This window comes from Macaca nemestrina, chromosome 14 (genome assembly GCF_043159975.1).
Source record: "Macaca nemestrina isolate mMacNem1 chromosome 14, mMacNem.hap1, whole genome shotgun sequence".
Taxonomy (NCBI): domain Eukaryota; kingdom Metazoa; phylum Chordata; class Mammalia; order Primates; family Cercopithecidae; genus Macaca; species Macaca nemestrina.
Window position 1 is genome coordinate 92,296,766 of NC_092138.1, and position 23,803 is coordinate 92,320,568.

General features: G+C 49.1%; 1 pseudogene across 1 annotated transcript in view; it reads right to left on the reverse strand.

Annotated features, from left to right (window-relative positions):
• GGTA1 (glycoprotein alpha-galactosyltransferase 1 (inactive)) overlaps positions 1 to 23,803 on the reverse strand; it is a 60,110-nt pseudogene that overhangs the window by 30,603 nt on the left and 5,704 nt on the right. The window contains 1 exon segment of the transcript NR_132146.1: positions 3,182 to 3,296. The product of NR_132146.1 is annotated as a glycoprotein alpha-galactosyltransferase 1 (inactive) (transcript).

Consider the following 23,803-nt stretch of genomic DNA (forward strand, 5'->3'; position numbering starts at 1 on the left):
TTAATGGGAGAGATTCAGAAATGCATGGCTCAGAGCTTGGTGTGAAAGCAGAGCTGTGAGTTCATCTGAGAGAGGAATCTCGATGGGCAGCACCTCTCAGAACAGTCGGGGCAAGTCCACACGCCAACTGCATGTTGTGATAAAGTCAGCTCCACGCCCCGCTCTATCCCGGGAACACAGCTTTGACCAGACCGGCTGCTCCTCCATTCGCACCCCACCCCACCTCCCTGCTCCATCCCTGCCCGCCCCCCCGTCCCCAGCCTTGTCATAGTCCTGCAGGACAGCCCCAGCGCCAACACAAGGCCAGCTTTCTAAACTGGGGTCATGAGTTTCTCTGGCCTCAGACTCCTTGTCCCTGAAACAAGTCCTTTGGAGCTAAGATGCCCCATTAGGCTTCTCTGATGGACCCAGGACATGCGTGAGAAATCAACCTCAGGGCTGGAAACCGCATTTTTTAAGAGGGTTATTCTTTTAGCCACATAGAGCTCACCCTGCTGCAGTGACCTACACTGGCTCCTTGGTGTGATGAGCAAATGATAGGATTCATCAACTATCACTTCTCAGCATTTTGGCTCAGATCATGCGTAGGAACCACCAACCAACATGCACTGAGTGGAGAGGCTGACTTACCAGGAGCTAACGAAGCTTAGGTGTCAGGTCCTCATGTGCGCAGGACCCCTTGCAAGAATGGGCTTGTTTTCCCATTAGGGTGAGTATGAGAAAGCCCCAAATGCTTCCCAGAGGGAAAGAGTGCTGCCCTGCCTGGAAGAGTCACTCTCTAGCCTCAGTGCCTGTCCAGGGGCTGCAGGCTGAGCTGGGATGCTGACCCATTACCTGCACACCCACCTAGGTCCCAGGAACAACCTGTCCCAGGTGGACTTTGTTGAGCACCTGGGCCCCTCCTCCTTTGGCCTCAAGGAGAAGGAGATGAACTACACACTGCTCTCTCTGCTCCCTGCTCAGGAGTCACTATGATCCAGGTCTCACAGCCACCTCATGCTCCACCCAGGTTCAGCTGCCTCACTGTGCCTAGCAAGGATCCAGAGCTGAGTTTTCTCATGATCTGGCTGGAGCCACCTGAGAAACTGTCAAAAGACTTTACAGATGTGGCATCGCCAATAACAAGTTGGGAAGCTAAAAGAAACTCCTCTAAACTCTCAGTAATAAAATGCACCCATTGATTAACCATGCCACAGGCGAAACCGATTTATCTGTCTTTTCTCTTTTATCGGAAATGATTCTAGAAAACTGTTGTCAGATAATGTGGCAAAGAGTATGTAGCCCAAACATGACAGATGCAACAGGCAGTTAAGTAATACTAACCATTTTTGTATTACTTTTACATCGTTTTATGTCATTGTTTTCTGGATTTTGTTACATTTGGAATGTTTGTCAGTTTTTGTTATTTGTTGTGATATTGCTTCTCATATTTCAGACACTTACTTCCACACCTAACATTGTATTTGCAACTTTGCATTCTTTTCTTTTCTTTTCTTTTTTGAGATGGAGTCTGGCTCTGTTGCCCAGGCTGGAGTGCAGTGGTGCGATCTTGGCTCACTGCAAGCTCCGCCTCCTGGGTTCATGCCATTCTCATGCCTCAGCCTCCCAAGTAACTGGGACTACAGGTGCCACCACCATGCCTGGCAAATTTTTTTTGGTATTTTTACACTTGATCTTAGCCAAAAGGCCGAGAAGTGATTTTTTTTTTTTTGTATTTTTAGTAGAGATGGGGTTTCACCGTGTTAGCCAGGATGGTCTCAATTTCCTCACCTCGTGATCTGCCTGCCTCAGCCTCCCAAAGTGCTGGGATTACAGGCGTGAGCCACCGCGCCCGGCCCATTCTTTTCCTTAAAGAGGTCTCCCCAGATGGAATCAGCTTCAAGTCCTGCAACACCTGGATTTTCCCTGATCGAGCCAGGCCAGGTCAGGCCCTGGGCTAAACCCCTTTTCAGGAGTCTCTTAGTTAAGCCCCATGACAACCCAGTGAAGTTACTCTATTATTATCCCCATTTTACAGACATAAAAACAGACGCTCAGAAAAGTGAAGTAACTTGCCCCATTGTCACATAGCACAAAGTGGTGGAGTTGGGGTTCAAATCCAGGGAGCCAGGCCCCAGTGCCCTCTCTTTTAACCACTCTGTTGCTCTAGGAAACATGAAGACTTCTGCGTGGGTTAATCGCTGTGGGGCCAGCTCTTCCTTGGACAAGCTGGTGAGCATCGGCTCAACTCTCCTAGCATTTCCAGGCACCTTCTGTGTGCCTGGTGTGGGGTGTCCTCACACACAGCATCTTGTTTATTCCTCATGATGGTCAGTGCGGTGGCCTTAGTGTGGTTTTTTAGCTGAGGAAACTGAGCTTTAGCAAAGGGGCATAGCTTGCCGGAGATCACTGGGCATGCCCAGAAGTCTTGGTGCCAGATTTAAAATGCCTGCCTCCCAGGCCCAGCCCTTGGCATACGGATGGTGCTGGGTGTAAGGAGGAAGAGTGCTGTATTTTCTTAAAACCTCAGTGAGCTGGTGGGTCTTAAAAGGAAATGCTTCCATGGTACAATTCACCGGGAAGCAGGGGAGGTGCATGGAAGGTTGTCTCTGGTTATGTTTTTCATTATAAGGGTCAGAGGAAACAGACATAGGAAAATAAGAAACAGGTCTCAGACTAAATACACGGCCCACTGTCGCTCCAGCCATCTCAAATGGAACGACCTGTTCTCTGAAGTATATCTTACAGTGCTTTCTCTCGAATCCCCTTTGGGAAATCTAAAGGCTGGATCCAGCCAGCTTTTCCATGCTGCCTGGTCTAGAAATCACTGCAAGGGTTTTTTCCCAGAGAACCAGTGTAAGATAAATGAAAGATGCTACACAATTCTGAGAGGGCTCTGCCTCCATCCATAACTTCACCCCTGGGCCCCAATTCTTGTCCCCTGCTCCTGCATTAACACCTCAAATCCTTCAGGAAAAACTCCAGGCTGCAGCTGCAGCCCTGTGAGGTCCTGCCGGGAGAGCAAAATAAAGCTGAACTTACAGTGAAGTCCCTGAGCCAGCATCCTGCTTCCAGATCCACTGCTGGAGAGACAAGGACTTGGTCCTCTTCCAAAATTACTGAAGGGGCCACCGAGAGAGTTAGGGGGATTCACCGGTGACCCCATTGTGGCAGAAGCAAATAATTTCACCATCTCACATACCTTATCGTCTGCTGCTTTCACCCCAGAGTAAAAGGCAAAACAACAAAGTTCTTTTGAGCTCCCTTCTGCAGAAGGAGGCAGGACTCAGATGAAGGGAAGATGCTGGTTTCAACTCCTGTCAAAAGAATAAACAGCTGCCTCAGCAGATAGGGAGTAGACAGAGCCCTCAGCGGCCAGGGCCTTTGTTCCTTGCAGGCCTTGGGAAATGGGCTGTTTATCACGCCTGTTGACTCAGAGCTGTGTACCAAGGCAGAAATGTCCCTCTCTGGATCTAGGAGCGGCCCAGCCTCCTTGCCAAGCAAAACCGTGGTCCAAACTGGGCCTAGTATGGGAGGAGGAAAGGCCACCACCCACCCTTGAGAGGGGCAGCCAGGGGGCCCACATCGCACACTCCTGGGTTAAAATGGGAACCATTCTGAACCCAAACAACCTCAAGTGACTGCTCCTAGGAACAGCCAATGGAGACAGTAAAACACACATACAAACACACACACACCAGAGGGGAGTGGATACAGGGCTATCTTGAGAGTCCTCAAGACTCTGGAAATTCTACCTAAATGTTCCTCAAAGTTAAGTCCTTCCTCTTCATCTTTTAGGCTTCAGAAGCCGCTGTTTGGTTTGAACACTACATTTTTATAGAATGTTATGGAATCTCCCACATCGCAAAGCACACTACAAGAACTGTGAAAGGTCACCGAGGCTCAACTCTGCTCTTCGGCTGAATAATGCTTAACCCTTCCCATACCCTCCTCCTGCTCCCAAAATAGAATCTTGCAGCTGGAAGGGACCTACGGGCAGTAGATTTTCCAGCGTCGAAACAGCTTAGACTTTTTCAAAAAGCAAATAAAGTCATTCTCAGAACCCCCACGACCTGAAAAAGAACACATGGAACCCTTTGGCTAAAGCAGGGAAATGACACTCAAAGCCCCTTCTTCATCCTCCCACATGGCTGAGACACCTCCAGGGAGTACAGTCTGGAAACCCCAGACGGAAGACAGGGGACCAAAGCTGGACAGGAAGGAGTCAACGACTGGCCCCCTGGTCGCTCAGTAGTGCCTAATCCAGCCTCTTCCTCCCGTTCCCCAGAAGGAAATTTTACAGCTTCCACCTCTTAAGGGCATGAGTTAGTTGGCCACAATCTTTAGGGTCCAGAAGTTCTTCCTAATACCTTGCTTAAATCCTTCCTGTGGATATCTGTTTAAGCCAGACAGATGCACACTTTCCTATCCTGTCGTTCTGCTCCCAGTTCCACACTCAAAAGAAAGTGTGTGGATGTTCACCAAGACACATGCATTAGAATACTCATAGCACACCCCAAACTGGATGCTCCCCCAAGGCCTATCATCAGAACAGGTAAATTGTCACCTAGTCCCACAGTGGGATTCTATCTAGAGCAAAGAGAATGAGCGAGCTACAGCTACTCACGTCAACAAGGAAAATCTCACACGCACAGCGCTAAGTGAAAGAAACCTGGCATAAAATGTACACACTGGATGATTCCATTTATTTAAAGTTCAAAAATAGGCAAAACTGGCAGGGGGTGGTGGCAGCTCATGCCTGTAATCCCAGCACTTTGGGAGGCTGAGGTAGGTGGATTACCTGAGGTCAGCAGTTTGAGACCAGCCTGACCAACATGGTGAAACCCCGTCTCTACTAAAAATACAAAAATTAGCTGAGTGTGGTGGTGTGTGCCTGTAATCCCAGCTACTCAGGAGGCTAAGACAGGAGAATCGCTTGAACCCGGAGGCGGAGGTTGCAGTGAGCCGAGATTGCGCCACTGCACTCCAGCCTGAGCTACAGAGCGAGACTCTGTCTGAAAACAAACAAATGAAAAACAAACAAACAAAAAGGCAAAACTAACTTGTGGTAGTAGAAGTCAAGACAGCTTCCTTAGGGGCGGTGCTGATTGGGGCCGGCCCAGGGAAGTTCTGGGGGGGCTGGTCATGTGCTGTTTCAGGTAGTGATTACACACATGTGTCCACTTTGTGAAAATGCATCACAAATGTGCCCGTTTTGTATGAATGTTAAGAATAAAAAATGGGCTGGGCGTGGTGGCTCATGCCTGTAATCCCAGCACTTTGGAAGGCTGAGGCAGGTGGATCATGAGTTCAAGAGATCGAGACCATTCTGGCCAACATGGTGAAACCCCGTCTCTATTAAAAATACAAAAAAATCAGCCAGGTGTGGTGGCACATGCCTATAGTCCCAGCTACTCGGGAGGCTGAGGCAGGAGAATCACTTGAACCTGGGAAGCGGAGGTTACAGTGAGCCGAGATTGCACCACTGCACTCCAGCCTGGTGACAGAGCAAGACTCCGTCTCAAAAAAAAAAAAAAAAAAAAAAAAGAATAAAAAGTGGTTGGGCACAGTGGCTCATGCCTGTAATCCCAGCACTGTGGGAGGCCAAGGTGGGTGGATCACCTGAGGTCGGGAGTTTGAGACCAGCGTGATCAACATGGAGAAACCCCGTCTCTACTAAAAATACAAAATTAGCCGGGCATGGTGGCACATGCCTGTAATCCCAGCTACTCGGGAGGCTGAGGCAGGAGAATCGCTTGAACCCACGAGGTAGAGGTTGCGGTGAACTGAGATCGCACCATTGCACTCCAGCCTGGACAACAAGAGTGAAACTCTGTCTCAAACAAAACAAAACAAAACAAAACAAAACAAAGAATAAAAAGTAACAGAAATCTTCCTTCTGGGAGCTGAGCTCTCTTGGGCACTGTCTTTCCCTGCTAGGGCCACAGGACCATGGGTGGGCCCTGCATCCCCAATCCCAGGCACCACAAATACCTCAGGAGGGGCTCAGGGACAATCTGTTGTGTTAAAACCATCTAGAAGGCTGGGCACGGTGGCTCAGGCCTGTAATCCCAGCACTTTGGGAGGCTGAGGTGGTAGGATCAATTGAACCCAGGAAATGGAGACCAGCCTAGGCAATATAGTGACAGCCCATCTCCACAAAAACTGTAAAAATGAGCTGGGCATGGTGGCATGTGCCTGTAGTCCCAGGTACTCAGGAGACTGAGGTGAGAGGATCGCTTGAGCCTAGGAGGCGGAGGTTGCAGGGAACCAAATTGCACCACTGCACTCCAGCTTGGGAGACAGAATGAGACCCCGTCTCAAAAAAATAATTTAAAAATCACTGGGCATGGTGGCTCATGCCTGTAATTCCAGCACTTTGAGAGGTTGAGGCGGGTGGATCTCCTGAGGTTGGGAGTTCAAGACCAGCCTGGCCAACATGGTGAAACTTCGTCTCTACAAAAATACAAAAATCAGCTGGGCATGGTAGTGTGTGCCTGTAATCCTAGCTACTCGGGAGGCAAAGACAAGAGAATTGCTTAAACCTGGGAGGTGGAGGATGCAGTGAGGCGAGATTGTGCCACTGCACTCCAGCCTGGGCAACAGAGCAAAACTCCATCTCAAAAAAACAAATTTGAAAAATTTACCAGATCAGCTGGGTGTGGTGGCACGTGCCTGTAGTCCCAGTTATTCGGGAGGCTGAGGCAGGAGAATCATTTGAACCCGCGGAGGGGGAGTGGAGGTTGCAGTGAGCCAAGATCACACAACTGCACTCCAGCCTGGGTGACAGAGCGAGACTCCATCTCAAAAAAAAAAAAAGAAAGAAAATAAAAATAATTTTAAAAGCCATTCATGGACCTATGGTCAGTGGGGAAGGAAAGAAAACTTGATTATGAAACCTAAAGCGCTAGGATGAGATAAACTGGTCCTCTCCATGAGGAAGCGCTGATCCCAGGTCTCATGTGCCTCCCACTTTGCAGTTTACAGAACAGCCTCTTTCTTTTATCTCAGTGGATCCGCACAATGACCCGTGAAGTGGTAGAACAGGGCCCTTCACTATTTTCAAAGGTCAACAGAGGCTCTGAGAGTCTCAGTGACTCATTCGAGGTCACCAGCTCGGACCTCTTTTCCTTGCAGCCAGTGCTGTTCTTCCTACCCAGGTGCCTCCAGGGAACACTACTGATCAGATGAATAAGTCTTGTGGGTGGTCAGCCGCAGCTCGGCAGAGAGCGTGCAAACCTGGAAGGGAGGCAATTCAGCTTCTAGAAAATTCAAACACAGCCCTCCGCCTTCCCTGATACACTTTCATCCTCAAACTCTCAAAACAACGGAGCACACATTTAGGGTCATTCCTTAATTGAAAGGCAGAGAACTGTAGCAAACAAGCCTCGGGCTGGAGTCTTGCTGATCCAAGCTGTCCAGAGGCTGCCCAGGTAAGAGCTTGGCACCACGCCTAGCCCCGAGTCGACTAATCTCATCATTACAGCCCAAACAGCCCATAGATCTATCAGATAGTAGCCAGCGTTCAATATCTGTCCATCTCTCACATCCTGAGTCAGAGAATTGTACGGCCTCAGTGTTGTAGAGGCAGCTACAGCCCAAATGTAAAGAGCCCTGACTTCCTGTCCCAGGTCACTTCCTGCTGGGAAACTTGAAGGTAACGATCTCCACCCTACTTACCTCTGTGGAGGTGTGAGGATTAAGTGTTCTTGGCAAAGAATGCTACAGACACAAAGGTTGCAAGTTGTCACTATTCATTTAATCCTAAACATGTTTAGAGCGGTCGAAAAAGTCGTGCTTGATGATGCTTGCAAGTAAGAGAGCAATTTGTTGATTTCCTGATCTGTGTAAAGGGGATAATCATAATCCCCACCTCTCAGGGCAGTTGAGGGGCTGCAGAACGTGGTGGTTATGAGCATAGACTTAGGCCTGGCTGCCTGGATGTGAGTCTTGGTTCTGCCCCTTATGCTGTGCAGTTCTGGGCAACTGACTTCTCTGTGCCTCCATTTCTACATCTGTAAAATGACAGTCATAGCACTTGGAGGGCAGCTAGCACATGGTGAATGCTATTACATGAAACTGATTACTGCAAGAATTAAAGGGGATAGTCCTTCAAAAGTATCAGCAGTGTCTCAAGTTGTTCAATAACTAATTGTTAGTGTCTGGTGTTCAATTAATCCAATGTTGTCTTTCACTCAGTTTTACATTTGTGTATCAAATATACCTTTTGACCGTATCGGTCCTGGATGAGGGGGAAGGGAGAAAGGGGAGGTTTCTAACATGTATCCATGATTGTTGAGGGTTGCCACAGACCCATGAGTCTCAGCTGCCATGATCTTGGTGAAGGCCTATCAAATAAACAACTGCAGTCAGAAGGGTTTGTACTGTAAGTCTTACCTTCTAAGAGGTATGAGGAGCTCCCACACGAGGGGCAAGGTTCCAGGCACCGATAGCAGCCTGCGCTTGAGCGCCAGACACAGCTGGGTGGAGGATTTCCCAACCAAGGAACCTCTGCTGTCCTCCTGCCTTGAGTTCCTCCTACCACCTCCTGAGCTGATGGCCCCAGAAGGAGGTGAGAAAGAGGCACCTGGTTTCTCTGATCACGATCTGATCCAGAAGGCTGCTCTCGCCCTTCTGGGAGACCTCACCACTCCCCTGGGTTGAGAGAGTCTCCAGAAGCCACGCAAGACAGCCCCCTGCCTCAGGGCAGAGCTGTGTCTTAAACAGGTAAGATCTCATTTCCCTCAATGTCACAGTCAGGCCCTGACTATTGCCATCTACAAAACCCTACCTGACTTTCATATAACCCTAGAAGGTAAATAGGGCAAATATTATAGTTCCAAGTTACAAGAAAGAAATTGAAGATCAGGCAAGAACCTTGCAGAGTTGTATGTTTTCAGCCACAAATCCAATGGAAGACAAAGGTGGGATTTTTCCACGATTCTATCTCACCTTAACCTCTTCTACCTCTGGTGGTGAAGCCAGACCAAACTGGGATGCTAATGGATGTGGTACAAGGCAGGGGCTTGTCACTAGAAATGCAGTCTTACCTTCTCATTCACTGCTGGGTTTTCCCAGTACCTAGAACAGTACCTGACACCCATTAGATGCTCAATAGATACGTGTGTTTTTGCTCTTTTTTTTTTTTCCCCCCTCATTTTGAGATTGAGTTTCTCCATTGCCCAGGCTGGAGTGTAGTAGCACAATCTTGGCTCACTGCAACCTCCGCCTCCTGGGTTCAAACAATTCTCCTGCCTCAACCTCCTGAGTAGCTGACATTACAGGCCTGCACCATCACACTTCGCTAATTTTTGTATTTTTAGTAGAGACAAGGTTTTGCCATGTTGGCCAGACTGGTCTTGAACTCCTGACCTCAAGTGATCCACCTGCCTCAGCCTCCCAAAGTATTGAGATTACAGGCGTGAGCCACTGCGCCAACCTCAACAGATAGTTGTTGAATGAATACTGAGTGAAAGGCTTCAGGGGCCAGGCAGGCAGTAGGAGTGTGTGAATCTGACCAGATGTAAGGCAATCAGGAGTGGTGGGGTCTGTGGTAAACTGGGGAACTTCTGCCAAAACCAGATTGAAGTCAAATTTTTTTACAGCCTTAAATTAAGATAATTGTCTGGGCCGGGCGCAGTGGCTCACACTTACAATCCCAGCATTTGAGAGGCTGAGACGGGTGGATCATCTGAGATCAGGAGTTCAATACCAGCCTGGCCCACATGGTGAAACCCCATCTCTACTAAAAATACAAAAATGAGCCAGTCGTGGTGGCAGACGCCTGTAATCCCAGGTACTTGAGAGGCTGAGGTGGGAGAATTGCTTGAACCTGGGAGGCGGAGGTTGCAGTGAGCTGACATTGCACCACTGCACTCCAGCCTGGGTGACAAATCGAGACTCTGTCTCAAAAAAAAAGGTCTTCAAAATGCTTTCTAAGTCCAATGACACAGTTCCACGGGCCATGTGGCCTCAGGCAAGGGCTTTTCCCTGTCTGAGCCTCACAGCTCCCATCCCAGCATGAAGGAGGTTGAAGCTGACATTCGTTCCCAGCATCCCCAGGACTCCTTGTGGCTCTTTGATTTGTTGTTTTCAGGGTGGCGAGGACTTGGTGGGGACCCGCAGGGCTTGGTGGCTGTGGAGAGCCTGTTCTCTCTTGCTCAGCAAACCTGCCTGGTGAATGCGCAGCCTTCAAAATCCAAACACCAGCTCCTCAGAGATCCCCTTCCTGGCTGGAACTAGTTCTCCCCTTAAAGTCCCACAGCCCCTGTGCGGCGCTTGTCTCAGGATGCCAGGACCCAGCATGCCCTCCCCATGGAAGTTCTCAAGGGCAGCAGTGGGGTGCCTGGGGATCCTCACATGGAGCATGGTGTGGAGGGGGAGCTGAGGAATGGACAGGAGGGTGGACGGACAGATGGACAGTGGATTAGTTTCCTAACACTGCCTTGACAAATTGCCCCAAACTGAGTACATTCAATTATAGAGTTAAAAGCAGACTGGGCACGGTGGCTCATGCCTGTAATCCCAGCATTCTGGGAGGCCAAGGCAGGTGGATCACTTGACGTCAGGAGTTCAAGACCAGCCTGGCCAACATGGTAAAACCCCGTCTCTATTAAAAATATATTTAAAAAAAAAATTAGCTGGGCATGGTGGCAGAGGCCTGTAATCCCAGCTACTCAGGAGGCTGAGGCGGGAGAATCACTTGAGTCCAGGAGGTGGAGGTTGCAGTGAGCCGAGATGGTGCCACTGCACTCCAACCTGGGCAACAGAGTGAGACTCCGTCACAAAAAAAAAAAAGAAGGAAAGAGGTTGTTCCTGAGAAAGAGGAAAGTGGATAGGCTCCTTACAGCATCTGTATTTGACCAGGATTTTCTAGAGAGGGATTAAAGAGGAGGGGAGAGTACGCATAGGAAGGGGAGAAATGCCTCCCTGGGACAGGCTCTGCACCGGGCACCTGCTGGGTTTAGGGAGCCTGTGGGCTGTCCAGGAGAGATGCTGCCACTCTGTTGAGACTCAGCTCTGGGAATTACCAAGAGGGAGTGGAAGACAGCATTCTACATGGGGTAGGGCGTGGAGAGAGGGCGGGCCCCCGGGATAGCTGGCAACAGGGGGACTCGTGGAAGTACAGAGCCAAGAATGCAGTGGGTGGAGGAGGGAATGTCAGGTGAGGAAGTGACGTCAGTCCACATAAGAGATTCTTTCAAGAAGCTTGTCTGGGAAGGACTGGGGACAGGCTGTCAGCTAGAGAAAGGGAAATGCTCCCGGGTGTGCCACAGGCAGTGGGGGACCCTGGATGAGGCCAAGCCAAGGAAAAAGTGTGAAGATTCAGAGGAGAGGACAGTTGTTGAAGAGTTGAAGAGCGTCCCCGTGGGGGCCAGAGTGGGGTGCCCCTGTGACAGGCAGAAGGTGCTTACCCTACTTGCACAAAAGGGAAGGAGCCAAGGATAGGTGGTTTGGTGAGGACAGGAAATTGAGAAGTTCTCATCCAGAGCAGCTGAAGGGTGGAGAGCACAGTGGGGGGCAAGGTCACCCGGAAGCTTAGCAGGAATCTGCCTCTCAGTCTGAAGGTCCTGGGGAGTCCTTGAGTGACATCAGCAAAGGGCGTTACCTGATTTTCTTTTCAGAAGGCTCACTCGGCTCCCGGGTGAGGGTGGAGGGAAGAAGGAAATTCTCCACCCAGGGAGAGCGGCCAGGGAGCTACCAGCTGATGTCCAAGTGAAAGAGTAAACACCTAAACCAGTGGAATGCGCTGGAAGATAAGAAAGCAGCAGTGGGCCAGGCGTGGTGGCTCATTCCTGTAATCTCAGCACTTTGGGAGAGGGAGGCAGATGGATACCTTGAGCCCAGGAATTCGAGACCAGGCTGGGCAACATGGTGAAACCCCATCTCTACAAAAAATACAAAAATTAGCAAGGCACAGTGGCATATGCCTGTAGTCCCAGCTACTAGGGAGGCTGAGGTGGGAGGATGGCTTGAGCCCAGAGGATCGAGGCTTCAGTGAGCCATGAGTGCACCACTGCGTGCCAGCCTGGAGAGCAAGACTCTGCTTTTTTGTTTGGTTGGTTTTAGAAAAGCAGCAATGGTTTGAGAAAAATGAAGGAAGTACCATCTTGTGACCTCAGGTTACATGAAACAAATTCTCTTTCAAACTTTGCTTTAATGTCACCTTCCTGGCAATACCTTCCCTCACTTAAAATTACTTTCTAACCTTTTGTAGTTTACTTATTGATCTTTTAGATTTCTTTCTTCCTCTACTGGAGTATCAGATTTGGGGACAGTCACTTTTGCATGTTTTGCACCAATGAAAAAACATCTTGCACTCATTACATATTTGTAAATTAAAAAGCATGCCTTTTACAGGGCTTGGCACCTAAACGTTCAATAAATGCTAACTACTTTAAAAATGGATGGTGGCCAGGCAAGGTGGTTCCTGCCTGTAAGCCCTAGCACTTTGGGAGGCCCAGGTTGGAGGATCGCTTAAGTCCAGGAGTTCAAGACCAGCCTGGGCAACATAGTGAGACCCCGTCTCCACAAAAATAAACAAACAAACAAAAACATAAAAATTAGCCCGGCATGGTGGTATGTGCCTGTAATCCCAGCTGTTTGGGAGCCTGAGGCAGGAAGATTGCTTTAGCCTGGAAGGTTGAGGCTGTAGTGAGCTGTGATCACACCACTGCACTTCAGTCTAGGTGATAAAGTGAGACCCTGTCTCTAAAAGTAAAATAAAAATAAAAATGGATAGTAAGAATAACAATAATAGTAAGCAATGGGATACAGAGGTTAGCCAAGTGAATCTAGTCCACTGCTCAAAATATGGGTGGCAAGCAGCCAACAGGGTTAGCATCACCTGGAGCTAATAGAAATGCAGACCACCAGGCCACGGCTGCAGCCCAATGGAGTCAGAAAGTCCCTGGTGGGACCCGGGAATCTCTGCATGAACCGGTTGTCCAGATGATCTGGAAGACCACTGAAGTTTGCAAAGCTCCGCTCTGCTCCCCCTGTTCCACGGTCAGTTGGTGAGTTTGGTTCTCAATGTGTTGTATTTGAGGAACCTGCTGCAGACACCTTGGCAGTGGGACCCAGGAGAGAGAGCCCAGCTGGAGTCCGATTTGGGAGGTACAAGCGTACAGGCAAAGGGGAAACCAAGGTGGGCGGGAGCCAGCAGGTGTGATGTGTGGAGGAGAAGAATGGAAGACAGAATGGGGCATCCTTCACGGGCACCACCCTGAAACCTGAGGGACACAGCCAAAGAGGTGGGAGGAGAATCAGGAGCAAAGGCGCCATGGATGCCAGAAGTTGCCAAGTGCTGCAAGGCATCGAGTTAGAGCAGGGGAAGCTGCAGCAAAAGCCGCATGTGAAGACCAGTCTGGAGCCCCAGCTTTCCCCTCAGTGCTCTCCCCTGGCCACCTCTGGCCCCATTTACCTCTGGAAAGGGGAAGAAAGCCACACAAGAATGCCTGGGGTGGGGATGACAGGGATCCACACAGCTGTCTGCAAATTCCAACAGGTGCCAGGCAAACGGGGGTGCAGAATAAATCCTGTGCCACGCAGGCAAGGGCCCAGGCAGGTCTGGGAACCAGGAACCCCAACTGTTTTCAGCCCTGCCTCCAGCTCCAGGCAGCTCCTTGCATGCGCCTGGCTCATTCCACCCACTCTCTGCGAAAGAGTGGCCTAGTTTGTCTCACTCTGCACTTGCATCCCAGCTTCAGGGGTTCATGGCACCCCTGATGCCTAGTTGGATTCCAGGTGAAGATCCCTTGCATTGGTGTGGTTGGTGCTTTCAGAGCTGCGGGCACGTGATACAGCTCCAGAGACCATTGGGAGGGCAGGTCCACAGCCTCTGGGTCTTTGGGTGGAGGAGACACATGCTGCGCTGGGGAGGCAGACACCAGCAGGTGTGCCTAATCCTCTGCTTTATCTAGCCACCATCAGAACTGCTGCATTCTAAAGAAGGCTTCTCCCTCCCTCTGTCAAACTGGGAGGCCCCAGCAGCAGCAAAGGGGCATTTTGCATGGGAAGAAGTGGCCTCTGCCTGTTTCCTATTCTCCCTCCCAGAGGCAGATACCATCTCTCAAGGGGCCAACTCTCAGTCTCAGCCTTGTTGTTCCCGTATGCTTCTCCTGGCTGGGCACGGGCACCATCTTCCAGGTGACCGAAGGAATAAATAAAGTCACTGCCATTCATGCGGGTCCAAGTCCTTCAGTCTGTTGCACCAGTGGGAACCATCAATTCTCCCAGTGTCTAGCTAGCCCAGCCTCCCTCCCAAAGGTGCTCACCCCATTTACAGTATCCATGCCAGATAGCCTCTGCTTGGAGCCGTCTAGTGACAGGGAACTCACCACCTTCCCAGGCAACCTGTTTCATCTCTGGACCATTGAGATTGTAAAACACATCTTTTCAGTGTGGAACTGAGCTCAGCCTCCCAGAACATTATCAATAATAATAAAGTTTACCACAAATCTCTATACAAGGTCTAATTTAATCCTTTCTGCAGTCAATGAACACCCTCCCCACTTCCCAGATGGGGAAATCAAGGCTTAGAGCTTCAGTAACACAGACAATATCAGAGAGTCAATAAGCTCTGTCTGTATTCACATCGCCTTTCCCATTGAATATCACAGCTCTTTGGAAATAGGGCTCCCTGACTGTCTCCTCTACAGGCAAAGCATCATCCTTGTAACACTTTGGGAAAGCTGCTCGCCGGCGTTGACTCCATCAGTGAACATCTGGAGGGCATTCACTCATTACCTAGGCCTGTGCCTGGGAATGGGACAGGTACAGAAATGAGTCAGGCTCACTCCCGTGCCTTGCCAGTCCAGTCTGGTGCCAGGGACACATGTGCTCACAGACGACAGATGCATCTGCATCCCTCAGTGCCTGCCGACGGGCACCCAGGCTGGCTCGGTACAAGGCGGCCCTCCGTAGATGCCACTGAAGGAAGTCACCACACCTCCCTGCCTCTGGATCCCATCTCTTGTGGTTTTTTCACCATTCTCCTATTTTTGCTTTTTGTACTTTTTCTCTTCCACCTCTGGTGGCCGTAGTTTCTTCTCCAACTCTACCTGGAAAGTGGGCCTCAGGGAAACTCCTGTGAAATCAGGGTGACCCTATGAACTGCTTTCCCTAGGACAGTTCTGTAGTTTACCCCTGCTGTGGATCAGTTAACAGGTGAATTCTTGTAGCTGCCCCCTTTACTCTCAAAAGTGTGCTCATCTGGAGGAAAGGGTCACCCTACATAAAAATGGTCAATGAAATCGAGTTCAATGAAATCCTCTTGAAGAACCTTCCCAGCTGGGGCCTTCTAGGACCCCTTATTTTTATTCTCCTTTTCCTTTAGGTTACCCGTCTCTAGAACCCAAAGTCCCTGTGACTGCTCAGAGATGGCGTCAGCCCGGTTCCTACTTAAGCCCTCCTGCCCTTACTTTACCATGGTCCCTGTGGCTGGGAGCTCAGCCCTGCTAACCTCCCCTGCAGGATCCGTCCTGCGGCTCCCACCCACCCCTAAGCAGCTCTGTGAGGGTTTCTTGCTCATCTCTTGCTTGTCCAGGTTGCAACCTCTCTCAATTGGCTTTCTGCCTGATTCATTGCTCAGAAAGAGTGATAAACTCAAAGCAAGCTGTTGCATGGCTGGGGGTATTCAAAGTCTGAGAATTTACTGGAAAACTATGTGGTGGTTTTGTCTTTTTTTTTTTTCCTCCATTAGATTTTCCTGGGTCTCTTGTAATAAACTGACTTGAACATAAAAGGCCTTCCAAGAACTAATTTCTAAAGATGAGATATCAGAAACTCTAGCAGGAAGTTAAAACAAATAAACAAAATACCCTCTTAATTCAGGCACTGTGGAAATGGCTTTTTCTTTACTTATTCTTGGAATGAGACAGCCCTAGATTCAAGTCCCAACTCTCCAACCTAATTTCTTGCTGTGTGACACTAGGTTAAATCACTTCACCCTCTCTGAGCCTCAGTTTACTCATCTATAAAATAGATGTAATAGGCTGGGCCCGGTGGCTAACTCCTGTAATCCCAGCACTTTGAGAGGCCAAGGTGGGTGGAGATTAGGAGTTCGAGACCAGCCTGGCCAACATGGTGAAACCTCGTCTCTTCTGAAAATATAAAAAATTAGCTGGGTATGGTGGCACACGCCTGTAATCCCAGCTAATCTGCAGGCTGAGGCAGGAGACTCTCTTGAACCCAGTAGGCAGAGGTTACAGTGAGCCGAGAGCACACCACTGTACTCCAGCCTGGGTGACAAAGTGAGACTCCATCTCAAAAAAAAAAAAAAAAAAAAAAAAAAAAGATATAATAATCTGGTACTTCTTGAGTAGTCAAAAGGATCAACCATAACATCTATAGTTCCTGGTACCTAGTAGGTACTTGGGAAAGGGGAACTTGTATTATTACTGACGCCTAAGAAACAAGCATTTTTTCCACCTCTGCATGGGGCAGGATCTAGAACCTGCATTGGAGTGACAGGCCTGGGCACTGACTAAATAAATGTGTGACCTTAATTAAGCAAGTCACCTGAGCCTTCTGAGACTTGGTTTCTTTCATCTGTAAAATGAGAATAGTGATGCCTTTCTCTTGGACCAGTGTGAAGCCGACGGTGCACACCAAGTGTTTGGCATAGGGCCTGGTGTTATAGCAAGTGTCCAATAAATGGTAGCTATGCCATTCCTAATAACAACTATTCCAGAACTCTCCACCTCACCAGCTCTGATGCCACCTTCTTTGTGTACCCAAAGAGTCCACCTCATTCCTGGGTCCTGAAAACAATCAACCCTTCCTTTGCATGGGGCTTGGCAGTTGCCAGAATATCTCTGAATCCTCCATCCTTCTGGAGCCTCCACCACGGCCTGTGAGATGCGGTTGTGCTGCTCTCCCCACTGTGTGGAGAGGAGACTGACACCAAGGATTTTGGTGACTTGCCCAAGGTGACTCAGCTGGGACTGGAAGCTGGGTTTGGGTGAAGCCCAAGGACTCTCTCTGACCTCCTCATGCCTCATAAGAAGTCTGCAAGTCGGCCACGCGCGGTGGCTCACGCCTGTAATCCCAGCACTTTGGGAGGCCGAGGTGGGTGGATCACCTGAGGTCAGGAGTTCGAGACCAGCCTGGCCAACATAGTGAAACTCCGTCTCTATTAAAAATACAAAAAATTATCCAGGCGTGGTGGCAGGTGCCTGTAATCCCAGCTACTCGGGAGGCCGAGGCAGGAGAATCGCTTGAACCCAGGAGGTGGAGGTTGCAGTGAGCTAAGATCGTGCCATTGCACTCTAGCCTGGGTGACAGAGCAAGACTGTCTAAAAAAAAAAAAAAGAAATAGAAGCCTGCAAGTCACAGATTCAGTCAAAGTTAGAAGGAGTTGCGTGTCCATTTGTTTATTCATTCATTAGATACAAATATATTTAGCACCAATATTAGCTTCTACCATGTGCCAGGCACTGTTCAGGCTGTTGGTTTGACAATGATAAGCAAATATCGTTTTAAATATTTAGATATCTCTCTCGTGTAGCTCACTGTCCAGTGGGAAGCTGAGCCCAGGATATGCAATCATTTTACTACCAAAGGCATTATTCTTTTTTTTTTTTTTTTTGAGACAGAGTCTCGCTCAGTCACCCAGGCTGGAGTATGATCTCAGCTCACTGCAACCTCCACCTCCTGGGTTCAAGCTATTCTCCTGCCTCAGCCTCCCAGGTAGCTGGGATTACAGGTGCGCACCACCACACTGGCTACTTTTTGTATTTTTAGTAGAGATAGGGTTTCACCATGTTGACTATACTGGTCTCGAACTCTTGACCTCAAGTCATCTGCCCCCTTCAGCCTCCCAAAGTGCTGGGATTACAGGCATGAGCCACTGCACCTGGCCCCAAATGCATTATTCAACTGAGGTGAGTGCCCTGTGACAGCAATGACAAAAGCCCCTCTCCACATTGAGTCATCCCCTTACTCTGAGCTCCACAGACTTTTGGAGGGCTGAGTGAGCTGTCTCACATGTCACCTTGCTGTTGGCTATAGGAATACCCTCACCAGCCTGTCACTCTCCTCTCAAGTATGCCTCTGGTCTTCTGAACTGCATCAATTTACATATGAGACAACTGAGACACAGAGGAGGAAAAATGACTGACTCAGGGCCACTTGGCAACAAAGTGAGAAATAGGGAGTTGTAGCAAGGTGTCCAACAGTTCCCTGGGACAAGGGGCCTCTTAACCACAGCTCAGGAAATTGAAGAGTGCAGGCTATAGGGTGTTGTCAACTGTCTTCTTCCTGAGTTTCCTTATCTGTGCTGGAGACAACCCCAGAAACCTCTGCCAGAGATGGCCACATCACTGTCCTTACCTCCCCTGCTGCTCTTGAATGGTTCTTTTTCTTTTTCTTTTCTTTTTTTTGAGATAGAGTCTTGCTCTGTTGTCTAGGCTGTAGTGCAGTGGCACGATCTTGACTCACTGAAACCTCCACCTCCCGGCTCCAAGCGATTCCGTGCCTCAGCCTCCTGGCCTCCTGAGTAGCTGGGATTACAGGAACGTGCCACCACACCCAGCTAATTTATTTATTTATTTGTTTGTTTGTTTGTTTGTTTGTTTTTTGAGACGGAGTTTCACTCTTGTTGCCCAGTCTGGAGTGCAATGGCATGATCTCAGCTCACCGCAACCTCCACCTTCCAGCTTCAAGCAATTCTCCTGCCTCAGCCTCCCATGGTGGCACACGACTGGCTAATTTTTGTATTTTTAGTAGAGACGAGGTTTCGCCATGTTGGCCAGGCTGGTCTCGAGCTCCTGAGCTCAGGCAATCCACCTGCCTCAGCTTCTCAAAGTGCTAAGATTACAGGTGTGAGCCACTGCACCCGGCCTCTTGAATGGTTCTGAGATGCCGCGGTGGGCTTTCGGATGTGGGCACAGAAACGCCAGTGGGATGTGACGAGCATCACAGGTGGACCCAGGATACAGCAGGCACTAAATTCAGAAAGAACATCCCTCACTCAAGCATAAACATAAAACAGTTCAGAAAGTGGGCAAAAGCTCTGAAAATGAGCTCCACTCATGAAGCATTACAGGCGACACGGGCTTGTTCTGCAGAATGCAGTTTGAAAGCCCCGATTCCACCCCTGGCCTCTGCCCTTCCAGTGTGCTTAGCACCTTAATTAGCCTAGGAGTTCTTGGTAAGTAGCATCTGCCCTCTTCAGCGGTTTACTTCCTTCTTCATGCATGTTGGCAGCAATGTGTGTCTTTTTGTTTCTCTGCTTAGCACTTCAAGTTGAGAAGTGGCTTTGAGGTTTTTCTTCTCTGGGTGTGACTTTCTATTATTCACAATGAAAAGCCCTCAGGCTGCTCTATCTGTGGGGCCTAGGCAGGGTGCCTCCACTTGCTGAACTGCTGTTAGCAAGTTGGGCAAAAAAGTACCCCAAATTCAACCTGGGGTACTTTCCTACTGTCCACCGGCAGGGTGAGATTTCATTTCCAGGCCCCCTTGTGTTTGTCAGTAGGGCCATGTCACTAGTCTGGCCAATAAGATGGGAATGGACCCATCTTATGGGAAGGAGCATTTAATTGCTAATGTAAGGCCTTCTAGTGCCCTCTTTCTCTGAGCCATGGAGTATATTCAAGAAGGTGACTGCCCCCAGCTGACTCAAGATGCTTATATTAATTGGAGTAAGAAGTGAACATTTGGCCGGGCGCGGTGGCTTAGGCCTGTAATCCCAGCACTTTGGGAGGCCGAGACGGGCAGATTACGAGGTGAGGAGATGGAGACCATCCTGGCTAACATGGTGAAACCCCGTCTCTACTAAAAAATACAAAAAACTAGCCGGGCGAGGTGGTGGGTGCCTGTAGTCCCAGCTACTCGGGAGGCTGAGGCAGGAGAATGGCATAAACCCAGGAGGCGGAGCTTGCAGTGAGCTGAGATCCGGCCACTGCACTCCAGCCTGGGCCACAAAGCAAGACTCCGTCTCAAAAAAAAAAAAAAAAAAAAAAAAAGAAGTGAACATTTTTGGCCAGGTGCGATGGCTCACACCTGTAATCACAGCACTTTGGGAGGCTGAGGCAGGCGGATCATGAGGTCAGGAGTTCAAGACAGTCCTGGCCAACATGGTGAAACCCCACCTCTACTAAAAATACAAAAATTAGCTGGGTGTCGTGGCGCGTGCCTATAATCCCAGCTACTCAGGAGGCTGAGGCAGGAGAATCGCTTGAATCAGGGAGTCGGAAGTTGCAGTGAGTAGAGATCGCGCCACTGCACTCCAACCTGGCACCAGAGCGAGACTCTGTCTCAAAAAAAGTGAAACTTTGTGCTTAGTGCAGTGGCTCATGCCTGTAATCCCAACACTTTGGGAGACCAAGGTGGAAGGATCACTTGAGTCTAGGAGTTTGAGACCAGCTTGGGCAACATAATGAGACTCCAGCTCTACCAAAAAAATTTTTTTTAATTTTAATATAAATTAAGTTAAATTTAAATTAGTCAGTGAGGTGGGGCATGCATGTAATCCCAGCTACTTAGGAGGCTGAGGTGGGAAGATCACTTGAGCCCAGGAGTTCAAGGCTGCAAACAGCATTGCTGCACCACTGCACTCCAGCCTGGGTGATAGAAGGAGACCCTGTCTAAAAATAAAACTTAAACAGAAGAAAGAAGGAGAAGGAGGAGAAGGAGGAGAAGGAGAGAAGGAGGAGGAGGAGAAGGAAGAGGGGGAGGAGGAGAAGGAGAAGGAAGAAAGAAGAAGGAAGAAGAAGAAGACCGGACACGGTGGCTCACGCCTGTAATCCCAGCACTTTCAAAGGCTGAGGTGGGCGGATCATCTGAGGTCAGGAGTTTGAGACTAGCCTGGACAACATGGTGAAACCCCATCTCAACTAAAAATACAAAAATTAGCCAGGCTTGGTATTATGCACCTGTAATCCCGGCTACTAGGGACACTGAGGCAGGAGAATTGCTTGAACCCAGGAGGCAGAGGTTGCAGTGAACCAAAATCCCACGGCCACACTCTAGCCTGGGCGACAGAGCCAGACTCCATCTCAAAAAAAAAAAAAAAAAAAGAAGAAGAAGCAAACCTTTTTGGTTTTGGCCCATAAGATTAGGGGTTTCTTGTCACTGCAGCATAACACACCCACCCTGACAGCTGCACTGCTGGCCTCACAGAGAGTAGGAGAGTGTCTGGGTATTAGTCTACCCCCTTCGCTATAAAACCTGTACCTCCTCTTTAATGACAGTCCTGCATGAATTAAGGAAAGTGAAGTGGATGCAAAACATTTCTCCAAGGTACTATGGAGATTTTCTCCTCCTTAAGTCCCAAAGATAGGTGAACATTCAGCTGAACTGGAAAGGAGTTGTAAGAAAGTTCAGAGTGTTCTCTCCGGCCTCCCTTTCCTATGAAATAGGAAGAAGATAAATCATTTGGTCCAAATAGGACAGCTTAAGGGACACCCAGTTGAGGAGCAGAAGCCGTGAGCACTGGGAGGGGACACTGACAAGAAGTACATAGGGTGCCGAGCAGCACTACAGCCCTACTGGAGCTGCAAAGGGCCAGACCCGCAGTCTCATTCACCAGCCCAGGGGACAGTGGCAGGGACAGTAACCCGCTAGAGTCATCACAGTTAGGGACTGACTGGTCAAGTCAGAAATGAATGGGCCTGGCGCAGCGGCTCAGGCCTGTGATCCATTTTGGAGGCCAAGGCAGGAGGATGGCTGGAATACTAGTGTTCGAGACCAGCCGAGCAACATAGTAAGACCCTGTCACTACTAAAAATAAATTTAAAAAAAAATAGTCAAGTATGGTGGCTCATGCCTGTGGTCCCAACTACTCGGAAGGCTGGGGTGTGAAGATCACTTGAGCCCAGGAGGCTGAGGCTGCAGTGAGCCATGATTGTGCCATTGCACTCCAGCCTGGGTGACAGAGTGAGACCCTGTCTCCAAAAAAAAAAGCAACAATGAGTATATGTTTTGACTGGCTGGCCACGGGACGGAGGGGAGTGGAGCTCCCTGTGAAGTGGATTCTATAATTATCCCCATTTTACAGAGAAGGAAACCAAGGCTCAGAAAGGTGACATCTCTTGCCCAAGCTCAGATGGCAAAGGGCCAAAGCCAGAACTAATCCACGCGTGGCTGGCACAAAAGCTTAACCGTTACACTCTACTACACTCTACACTCAGCCAGAAGCAACTTCACTTTCTAAACTTTCCTTGGCCCTTTATTGGGCTCGTCATCTGCACCCTTTACTTCCGCCTTTAATGACTATCATTTATATACGTCTTTTCTCCTGTTCCAGACTGTAAACATCTTAATAGCAAGGATTTGTAGCTTATAAAATAATATAATAACGATGATTATAATAGTAGTAGCAGCAGCAGCAGCAATTGTTGCACTATGTAGTGAGGGCGTACAACCAGGTTCTTAGCACCTTATGCTCATTAATCCATCAATGCTCATGAAGCAGGTACTGGAATCAACCCCTTTTTATGTGAATAGCTCAGTTGGGCCAAGGTGAGATTCAATCCCTAATATTAATACTTTGATGACTATATAGTTCTGTGAAAGGAAAATACATCTTGGGGCCCATAATCACTAAGCTAAAGGGAAAAGTCAAGCTGGAAACTGCGGCAAAGCTACCTCCCATTCCATTCAAAGTCACCCCCTGCTCACTGAGACAAATGCATATCTGATTTCTTCCTTTGGAGAGGCTCATCAGAAACTCAAAAGAAAAAGAAAGGTGGAGAACCTCTGCAGAGGCAGGTGCCTGGATTGCAGAGGCAGGATTCTGTCTCCATCTGTCCCATAGAATCCAGGGCTCCTGGCTGGTGTAGGGTAAAAGATTATTCTGCCATCTTTGTGCACAGGTGGAGAGCAACTAAGAGCTACTTTAACCCATCCACAGATTATAACTACAGCAGTGTTAGGCCATCTGTAACATTCATCATAATAATTAACAAGTCCCTTGTTTCCCCAACATAAAATCAATTTTTAGCATCCAGTGTGTTAACTGGAAAAGTGTCAGTTGTTGATCAAAAAATAGGTAACAGGATGGCTAGTAGTGGCTGCCTCTGGGTGTAATGCTAGTTAACCCCCAGCACCAGACTAGGAATCACTGAGGGTAGATTGGGTGACCCCCCACCCCAGACTTGCTTTCTTAGCACCTGGGCACTGGGCACTGGCTTGACCAAGGGAGCACTCACAAGACATTCCATACTGTATAAACTGAAGTTTTATAAAGTAAATTACAGGCATCCAAACAGGTACACCCGCATCACAAACCAGAACTCTGTGGATTTCAGCAAATCCCTGGGCTGAGAACCCACTATTGTAGGACTCTGGATAAGGTGTCTGGGAACAGTGTCCCTTAGCCAGACCAGGCTTTCCAGATGGGCAGTGCCGAGGCCTGAGGTCAGGACCCTCAGGCACCTGATGGGCTGTATGATTTTCCACAAGTTGCTGCTCCTGTTTGGGCCCCAGGTTTTATCCTCCCAGTGTGAGGGTTGTACTAGATCCACTTCTAGTCAATAAACAAATGCAAAGCCCCTACTGCGCATGTGGCATTGTGGGGAATGCAGGGATTCTACAAACCCTTTATCTCTCTCCCTGAGATGCTTACATTACATTCTACTGGGGGAGAAGGACCTGGAAATAATGAGCTGTTTGTTACATGGAACTGAAAGAAATATTAATAAATGTGAGTAGAGTTATGAGTTCCATGTTCTGGGGTCACAGAGGAAGGAGTAAGCCATCCTGAATGGGGCTGTGCAGACAGGCATCAAAGAGGAAGGGCTGGCTGGGTGCAGGGGCTCACGCCTGTAATCCCAGCACTCTGGGAGGCCAACGCAGGCAGATGGCTTCAGCCCAGGAGTTC